Source organism: Schistocerca americana, chromosome 2 (genome assembly GCF_021461395.2).
Source record: "Schistocerca americana isolate TAMUIC-IGC-003095 chromosome 2, iqSchAmer2.1, whole genome shotgun sequence".
NCBI classification, from domain to species: Eukaryota; Metazoa; Arthropoda; class Insecta; order Orthoptera; family Acrididae; genus Schistocerca; species Schistocerca americana.
The window spans coordinates 611,977,036-611,987,346 of NC_060120.1; the positions used below are offsets into that span (position 1 = coordinate 611,977,036).

Here is a 10,311-nt window from a genome sequence, read left to right on the forward strand (position 1 = left end):
GCACGACGCGGCCTGATGGAGTGTGAGGTGTGAAATAAGAGGCCACTCGCAGAATGTGGCGTTTCCCCTCTATATCTCCGTGAGATTATTCAGCCAAAAGTTTCTGAGAAGGGCGACATAAATTAACTGTTCATAACTGATCTTTAACTAAATTATTTTCTGCTACAAGGAAGAGACCCACAGTGATGATGAACAATGAATTCTCTAATAATAACGTATACTCACAGGAATTTCAGTTCCATTGACTTAAACATTACCTTCATGGGTTTGCTCTCACAATGGGGACTGCATAAGGCCCCTGAGTAGGTTGGCAGGCATAATTATTCGAAAGCGGAGGCCGATCAGACACACACAATTCTCTCTATGTACAACAGGCAAATGATCGGACAAATTATCTTAGGGGATCTCTAGCTTCTCACAGAGAAGCAGTTGATGGAATATCACGAATAACCGCCTGCCACCAACCTCTGCTATTTGGCCACAGAAAAACATTGAAAATAAATTTCACATTATGTATATTATAAGGATGCAGGATGACTGTTCTCTTTAAATTATAATGAAATAGGTAATTATTACGGCAGCAAATTACAGTGGATCCTACCTTACATGTGACACCTCAGACTATCAAACTAAAGACAAGATGATAGGTCGATACTGTTGAATTAGCTTCAATCATTTTTCCCAGTGGTAATATTTTCTACAGCTTCTGGACGCTTCAGTGTTATTTGTAAAGTTGTAAAAGATTTTGTTGGTTCGTTGAGAAGTAGTAACTTCCATCACATAATTTTTATGACTAAATCGTCCTCTTATAAAGTATCACTACGAAAGTCAGTTAAATGAGAGGAAACTGAAAAACACGATAGACTTCGAAAAGTTGTCGTTTATAATTGAAGACGATGGCCCACAGCACAAAATGTTTTTATTGCACTTTATTTTGCGATTGCCGTGATTTTGTTGGTAGACTTTTTCGAGTTTTAAACCGGTGAACTAAGTTTTAGAACCTGATGATGAGAGAATTTTCTGTGGAGGATGAGAACTACAGTTGAATGCTACAAAATATTACTGTATAAACATAACAACAGTGTAACTGTAGGAAATATTCACTACTGCCAATAACTGCACAACTAATTACTTTATCTTCTTCGTTTTTCTTCCTTACAGTGAGGGTACCTATTATTTTCTGCAGCCTTGGGAGCCTTCTCTAACTGGCTCGTGACATGAACTGTTATGTCTATTATAAGAATAAATATGAATATTTAGATCCCTCACTCCCGCACTCCAGGAGGTGGACAGGAGAGATATGTTGCAGAGAGTAACACCGCATTGTTCAAAAAATCCTTTTAAGAAGTAAAGAATCTAATCATAAGTTGCACTCCCCAGGCTAATGTATGAATCTCGGCAAGCGCTGGAGCGACACGACGAAATAAATTTTGGTTTAAATTTCAAAATCTAGCGTTCTCATTGGTTCTTACTGTATTTTTCCACAGTGCACGCACGTTTACATCTGTTCCTATGCGGCGAGCGTTTTAGACCCTCTTTCGAAATTGTATCGTGGAATGGAAGAGATCTGCCTGCCCCCTCACTACATAGCTCTATTAGTTAAATGTACCGTAAATCCGCAAGAGTAGGAGACTGTTCGACAACTTAACTTTACTGGACAGGACTCGCAATGTCTGCAACCAGTGGCTGGAGTGATATTGGAAAAGTTCCGACTCCCAACGCTAGTGCGCCCCTGTGACGACACGGCAGCTACTGCCCGCATGACCCGAGTTAAAATAACGAGAAACATGAAAAATGCAGGAAGTGCACTTATACTTTAGCCCAAATGACAGGATTCAAAACTCGCATGAGGTGAAACCAACCAACACATATGCTCCACATAACTCCTCCCGAACAGGCCATGAAGGCTCCAAAGGTACCGACAGGCCGCCGTGTCATCCTCAGCCCACAGGCGTCACTGGATGCGGATATGGAGGGGCATGTGGTCAGCACACCGCTCTCCCGGCCGTATGTCAGTTTACGAGACCGGAGCCGCTACTTCTCAATCACGTAGCTCCTCCGTTTGCCTCAGAAGGGCTGAGTGCACCCCGCTTGCCAACAGCGCTCGGTAGACCGGATGGTCACCCATCCATTTGCTAGCCTAGTCCGACAGCGCTTAACTTCGGCGATCTAACGGGAACCGGTGTTACCACTGCGGCAAGACCGTTGGCTATGTTCTACATAGAAACTGAAAAATCAAGAGATGCACAGTCGTCCTCTTGATGGTGGGCACTTGTGTGCGTCTGTAAAGCCACAAAAAATAGTTTCAGGTACTACACTTGTGAAGGACAGCACAAATATTTGTTTGTGTTGGGTTGATGGTGGCCATGTGATTGAAAGAAACATAAGGTGGTTAAGCCACTGGGGAACACATAGTCAGTCACCAGAGTACTGCTATAAATCATCATTCTCAAGTGCTGCATGTATGCAGCGACAACATCTGAAAATGAAACACTCTGGTTAACAAGTCGAATGATAGCCATCAGACCTGGGAAAATATATATGACGGGAAAGCATGATATTTTGTACGAGAGTAGTGTTGAATACCCCACTTGTATATCGTATTTCAAGACGAGAAACTGAACTGACATCACCAACAGAACCCCTCGCCATCTGCTGGACGTTAATAGGCAGTCGAGGGACTCCAGCAACAGCCATTTGATGGTAGTGACGCGAGAAAGTGCTGGCTGGCCACATAGTGTGCCGCTATGACCACAGGATCGCACTGTCGATTCACTGGGCAGAGAGATGTCACCGCGAGACCACATTGGATCACGCACGCTGACCCGGCCACGATTCGCCACTGCACTGTCACCAGCCGGGTTCGATTTGTGGAATAATTTCATGACCATAAACCACCGGCCGCAATGCAAAATATCATAGTTTCACAACAATTTTGCTTTGAAACAGCGAATATGAAGCGAAATCAATGAAATTTGTTCCTAAAGAAGTGTAACGTTGTTCTCCAGGCGCACTGCTATGCTTTTGTAACACGAATATTGTACCGAAAACACTGAATAGCCAATGAATTGTCACGTCAAGTGGACCCAGGTTTTTTTCAATCATTCAGACACAATTCATAACAGCCTAAAATTTTTTGAGAATGGATGTCAGTGGAATATATTTCTTGGAGAGCAACACAGTTACTAGAACAAGTGTAAATTAGTATATGCAGTTCTAAACTTGTGGCAGCACTATCCATTGAATTATTACATTAAAACGTTTTCATTTCTGCTACCGATCGATGTTGTACGATAGAAATTTGATACTGATGTAGACTAAACGTTAAACTCCAGCTTTCCTTCGTGTAAACAGAATATGATCTAATGTCCAAGCTAGCACAGCATTTTAACCTATACGTCGCATAAATTATAAGCATGTAACGTTGTATATAGGGCATCTAACATTTCCAACTTTTCTATCCACCACCCACACTTAGCGTCGATGTTTACTAGTTACCACAAGTATATTGGAGAAGAATGCAGAACTGTTTCCAGACAAGTTCCATGATACACACAATCGTTTCAAGACTTTGAGTTTCCGCTATCTTGAGCCCGCACCATTGAATGCAGTCTTTCTGCAACATTGTCTTTTTATATGACTGTCATCAGATCAAGTATTCAATGTAGTGTTAATTTACGAAAAACCACGACTTTCGGACGTGAAAGTAGTGCTTTCAGATTATGTTTGATATCAATCATATCGGAATTCAGTGTTAGAACGTTACTTCATTAAGTATATAAGATGGGGGTATATAGACAATTATTTATTAATCGAGGGTGGGATGAGACGGAAATCGATAATACGAGTACTAGTACGATGCATCATCTGCCATACACTCTACATCGGCCTGCAGGCTATTTGTTTAGACGTAGAAGTTGTCTACAAGTAGCCGGTAGCGAAAGGGAGGGGGACCCTTGAACGTAAATAAATTTAAATAGTACAAGTGAATAGGACTAGAAATCCTGTACACTGTCCACGGAAACATTAAGTGTAGTAAAAATATCTAGCAGTAGGCATCCGGAGTGGGCATATATCGGAATAAGATTCATTTGGAGGAATCTTAAGGGAAGTAATGCATAAGCTCCAACTTGACCACTCTAATACAAGATGCAACTGCAGTGGTGGAGATTACACACTGCCAACTAGCACTGTAAGATATGCACTGCTCATTTAGTGGTGAGAGTGCTGTGCATTGGTGATGGAAACTGTAGTTTGGGAAGCATTTTTTTTACACTACTGGAGTATTTTATTAGACTTTTGGCTTAGTTTGGGAGTATTCTGATATAATGTCTTTTTCTGCACGCTTCTGGTCAGAAGTGTTATGTGGTCTCCATTCATGAATTTCCTGCGTCATATAAATTCCTCAAAGTCCAAACTTCGCCTTAAATATCTTAGATTTATCAGAACACTCCATAAAAAGTCTGTGCTATGAATTTCTAGCATGTTACCAACTGTGACTTTCCAACACAGTAAGCTACTTATCAGAACCAGTTCTTCAATTTTGTCACTCAACAGGTAATGGTTCTAAGTTTAGAATCCAAGATGATGATCAATGATTTCTTTGATGATGTCAGAATCCAAGATGGCTGACTTGGGCGTACCGGCATAATCCAAAATTGTTATTCCAATTACAGTTTCAGTATGGCCCTTTATCTCCACTACTAATCACCAGCGTCCAGGCTTACTAGCCATCAAGTGGACTCACCACTAGTGCCCTGTACCCATAGTGAAAGGCTAGTCATCATCATGAAGTGTCATGAGTTTCATACCATGTCCAGGCAGAAGAAACTCACTTGCACACTCGACTGTACATACTGAACCATTCCCCCTTCTCAGCGTTTATGATTCGTAATGTGCGTATGTGTATGTATGTGTTTTCATGATTTTCTTTTACTTATTCCTCAGGTCAACAGCTCCCTGGCATAGACGATGCAGTGGCTGATACATTTGAGCAGCAGCTGCAGCAGAAATCAAGTCAGCACACGGACAAGCTCTTTGATGCAAACCATGACACGCCGGAGTGAAAATCAACTCAGCGTGGAGAACTCTTTGGAGACTTTGCGTTTCCATTATATCCATCGCCGGCCGGAGTGGCCGAGCGGTTAAAGGCGCTACAGTCTGGAACCGCACGACCGCTACGGTCGCAGGTTCGAATCCTGCCTCGGGCATGGATGTGTGTGATGTCCTTAGGTTAGTTAGGTTTAAGTAGTTCTAAGTTCTAGGGGACTTATGACCACAGCAGTTGAGTCCCATAGTGCTCAGAGCCATTTTTTGAACCATTATATCCATCACCATTACCACTAAGGCATCAGCAGCCCTCTGATCCAGCACCTGATATATTGGAGCAGATCATGGCACTGTTTCCAGACTTCGACTTCTCATTATATCCAATACCTGCACCATTCATGAAGCCTCAGCTAAGTGTTACAGAGTCATGTAGTTCAAGACTACTTATCAGTTAACCACGAATAGTTCGAAGCATGTTAATGTTAGTTTACCACCCGACATAGACTTCTATGTCACTGTAGGAATACAGAGCATCTGGTGGGATACAAAATTGTAGTTTAGTAATATGGAGTGGGATCAACTGGAGCAAGCTGAAATACATCAATGATTGCATGACAACTGAATACAGCGTATCCATCGAGATATCAATACCTTCGGCAGGCACAACGCATCCAACTGGGAATCGCATTCAGGAAGACACCGATTCAAATCGCCTTGCAGCCATCAATGTTTTGTTCTTCCATGAGTTCTTCAAATGGCTCTGAGCACTATGGGACTCAACTGCTGAGGTCATCAGTCCCCTAGAACTTAGAACTACTTAAACCTAACTAACCTAAGGACATCACACAATCCATGCCCGAGGCAGGATTCGAACCTGCGACCGTAGCGGTCGCGCGGTCCCAGATTGTAGTCCATGAGTTCTCTAAATTAGTTAACGCAAATTGCCGGTATAGGTGCTTTCAGGACAAGAGCGTCTCCCTTCTCCATACTTCCCCAGTTGGAGCTCGTGCTTTGATTCTCAGCACTAGAGTGTTACGGTAACGGTTATGGAAAACTCCAGCAGCAGACGCTACAAGAGAGGCGGCAAGCATCACGAACATGTTTAGTGTTGAAATTCGGACAACGTAGAGTCCGGGAAGAGTTGGGCAACATATTACGGGTACTCCGTGCACAGGCCCTGGCGGGCCCGTCGGTAACGACCGACCGCCGCGTCATCCTCCGCCAATGTCGTCATTAAATGTCGTATGGGTGGCGGGGGGTGAGCACACCGGTCTCTCGGCCACTGTCAGTGTTCGTGACCTGGAGCCGCTACTACTCGGTCAAGTGAATCCTCAACTCGCAACACGAGGCTGAGTGCAGCCCGTTCCTGTCCTCCTATCACGGAAACATTTATGGCAGCACCGGGAACGAGTTGGGTTCCCAATATGGCACTCAGCCGCGCTACGCACTCGGCTGCGGAGATGGACTAACATATCACTGCCTCCGTTATATTGCTTCCTCCTTCGGAAAATCACCCCATCAAGGAGATCCCAAGAATTAGAACTAACACAGACTTTAATCGACTATGTTTCCTCCCACGCGCCATTTACGAATGGAACAAGGAATGGGGACTAGATAGTGGTACCGGAAGTATTACTCGCCACACTTCCTAAGGTGGCTTCTGAAATATCGATGTACAAGATCTCTACTCTCCTTTATTTCTTGTTGGGGTGGAAGCTTCTGTTACTGTTTTCTTCCGTGATTGCATATTAATTTTTTTTAAACTTTATCTTCTGCAAAACACAATGTATTTCTTTCCTTATACTCTACGCAAACATCTTTCTGTATAATCTTTATCCAGATACCAGTGCACTGTTACAGAAAGACAGGCAGGGTGAGGAACATATTGAAGATACGAGGACTACAAACAATATACCCTACAAACATTGTAGTGCAGAAAAATCTTAAGATTATCGACACGTTCACAGACACATTCACTTTGCTCAGCATTTCAGAAAGAAAAACCATCCCCTTCCTAACAAAGAAACTGATCTCAAGGTCCTCAGAGAAAGCATCCAGTACCAGCGTAACACAGGGGAAGAAATTTTAAAATGGTACACAACATTATGTAACAAAACACTGTACATAAAGAATCACACACAGATACATCCTCAAAGAAGACCTACATTGCCTCCACACGCCTCTCGCTATCTGTCTACAAAAGCAGACACACTATCTTCTGCAAACACACACACACACACACACACACACACACACACACACATCAAATAAGTTATCCTTGCCGACTGCACGAGAAAAGACCTTGCAACAAAACATTAAAAATTAGCGACATAATGGAGAAGAACAAATGATAAACAAGTCAACGGCGATAACAACATAGCCTCTCGATGAATGTGGAAATGTAATGTTTTCTCTCAAGCCTTGTTTATGTGCTTGATGCCCTGTGAGAACAAAAAGGCTGTATATATTTACAACCAAAACAAGCATTCCTGTTACTCCCGGTAACCTTATTAAAAATGATAGCCTTAAAAAATGATAGGCCTATAAGGTGATACCTCCGACTGTTTTCCAGGTGATATACATGTTCTGAGGCATCAAGGGATCACCAATTTAGTATTGGAGGACAGCTTAGAGGGTAAAAATCGTAGAGGCAGACCAAGAGATGAATACACTAAGCAGATTCAGAGGGATGTAGGTCGCAGTAGGTACTGGGAGATGAAGAAGCTTGCACAGGATAGAGTAGCATGGAGAGCTGCATCAAATCAGTCTCAGGACTGAAGACCACAACAACAACAACATACCCCCATACCACAAAAGCAAGCCACTCTTTTCAGTTCCACTTTCAAGATAATATCGTTTCATGTGAGCAATCAAAACTAGACCTATATCAAAACAAGTATGTAATTCTTTTTATGCTTGAAATAGAAATTCAACCACGAGCTTTATATAATACTTTTACATAAATAAAACGATACCTACTGAAGATAACATTTGGGAGCCGAAACACGTTAGGGGTAAGCGATAGAATAAAAGATACTCCTTGTTTTCCGTAACATAGAGAACAACACTACGCTGCACTTCAAAACTTTTGAAAAGACATTTTATGATTGTAAGGTGATATTTAAGGTATTTTTCACTCTAATTTCAAATCTGGTTTTGGTTTTCAGTATTAAGTCAAAATTTTGTATCAATTACGTCCGAAGATTTAGCTGGAATCACATTTTTTTCTAACAGAGAATCTTTTAATTGCACTAAAAATAAATTATTTATTTCTTAACCTCGTGCAGAATCACTTCACACTGCCTTAGAGTAGGCAGTGGTATATGTTCACTTAAAGTGCTAATAAATACTGCAAAACCACAACACAGGTATGTACTTCCCTGAGTTCACTGCATCAAGTTCCTTCTGAGACGACGCGAAGGTTTTCTTTTGTGATGTTCTTCCTTAATCTGTGTCACCTCTCTTTAGCATAAATCTGTAGTCATCCATTATGTTTGCATTCCATCTGCCCTAGTAGCTCATTTACATCTCTTTGATGTCTTGCTGGACTGTTTCCAAGTTTCCAAGTTCCGCAAGGAAGAAATCAATATCTGAATGTATAAAGGAAGCTTCACACTCAAATTACATCTTAATTTCATGAAATTTTGCTATACTGTTTTAACGATGGGTTTAAATTTGGATGTCCTTTGTTGCCTAAAATGTTGGCCACTACTTTTTTAAACGGAACCTAAGCCCTTTAGTCCACTGTGTTCGCTATATTTTCACATAGATTATCTTTCATTAAATTTCTAATCTGCGGCCCCAAGAAGATCCTCTCTTTAAGTTTCTCATAAGATACTCCTGGAAATGTTGTTACCAAGTACTACAAGTTCTTACCATCCTCCAGTAGTGCTTTACTGAACCTTTGTACTAACCCGAGCTTGATGCGAAGAGGATGTAATAACGTCTTGCTTGGATGAACAGTTGTTTCATTTATTATACTGTGTGAACTAGGGTGAAGGATTTTTCTTCCGAGCCGTCAGTGGCCGTCCAACGATTGTCTTCAGCTCGGCTGTCCCACTCACAAATGAAAGACGACATTTTTGTGTAGCCGGATAATCGACCAAGTAACATGCACACTACTTTCAAACCCCCACATATACTGTAGTTCACATAACACAGCTTTCAGGTTGCCGCCGTCTCCTTATGGTGTACTTAATGGGCAAAAGTTACTGAGCCAAATAAAATTCCGTTAAGCAAACACACTCCTTTCGGGCTATATATTGACGAGACCATAAACAACCTCCACTGACTTGGATCGTAAGTTGACGTTAAGAAAATTCACTACCAAACAAGAAAGCATATGGTCTTCTTCTTTAAAGAATTTTATTAATTTCTTTTCTATTTCTCTGTACTGAGAGAAACACACTCCAGGTAGCAGAAAACGTTTGGCTACAGCCTTGAACTAATCAGTTCGGCGACATCTTTTATCAGATTTAAGTCACGAGTTAAGTTAATTTATTAGTTAATTTTGACTAAATGATTCTGTTGCAAAATCTTCTCATCGCATTCATTTTCTAAGCACCTCTCCTGTTGCAAATCTTCAAGAACGGTAGCTGGAACTGGAATAGAGAGAGATTCACTAAGTGTAACTGGTCACCGAGGAAATATTAGGACACTTTTATATCCATCTTACTTTTTGCGTTAACCACGCAAAAACAACATTCACATACATTATTTTCTGCTCCCTGCAAACCATGGGAATTGCAAAAGGCATTGATTTACTCTTCCCGTTTTTGCACAGTCTCGTTACTGGAACACATATACGACATGCCTTATGCGGTACCGAACTATTGTCTTGATCACCAAACCTTATGCCAAAGTGTGCGTGGTTGACATTTATAGCGAAGCTATTAATGTACTGTCTTTGTTTAGCAATCACGTAGCTACCAGAAATGTAACAGAATACGTTTGTGTTGTACATACACTTGCGGGCCTCGTTTCTGAGAAACCATAAAACTACATTTAACAGCACAATTATAGCTCCACAGCTATAACACTGTAGCATGTCAACAATGAACTAAGGTTTCCCGCCTAACACCGAAGTGCGTGTGACTAAGTGTGACCTAAATAAAAAATGAGTTTACGTCATTGAGGAAGAAACTGTACATCACAGAAATAAAACTAATAATGGGTCTGAAATGAATACAGAAAAATATTTCAGGAACCGTGAAAAATACACAAACATCATAAAATGATGTTATATAGTGAAACGTATGCACA

The 10,311-nt window shown here is 41.4% G+C and overlaps 1 pseudogene; it reads right to left on the reverse strand.

The window, feature by feature from the left end:
* Positions 1-2,092: 2,092 nt before the first annotated feature.
* Positions 2,093-2,210, reverse strand: LOC124597442 (annotated as a pseudogene).
* Between the last annotated feature and the right edge of the window lie 8,101 nt (positions 2,211-10,311).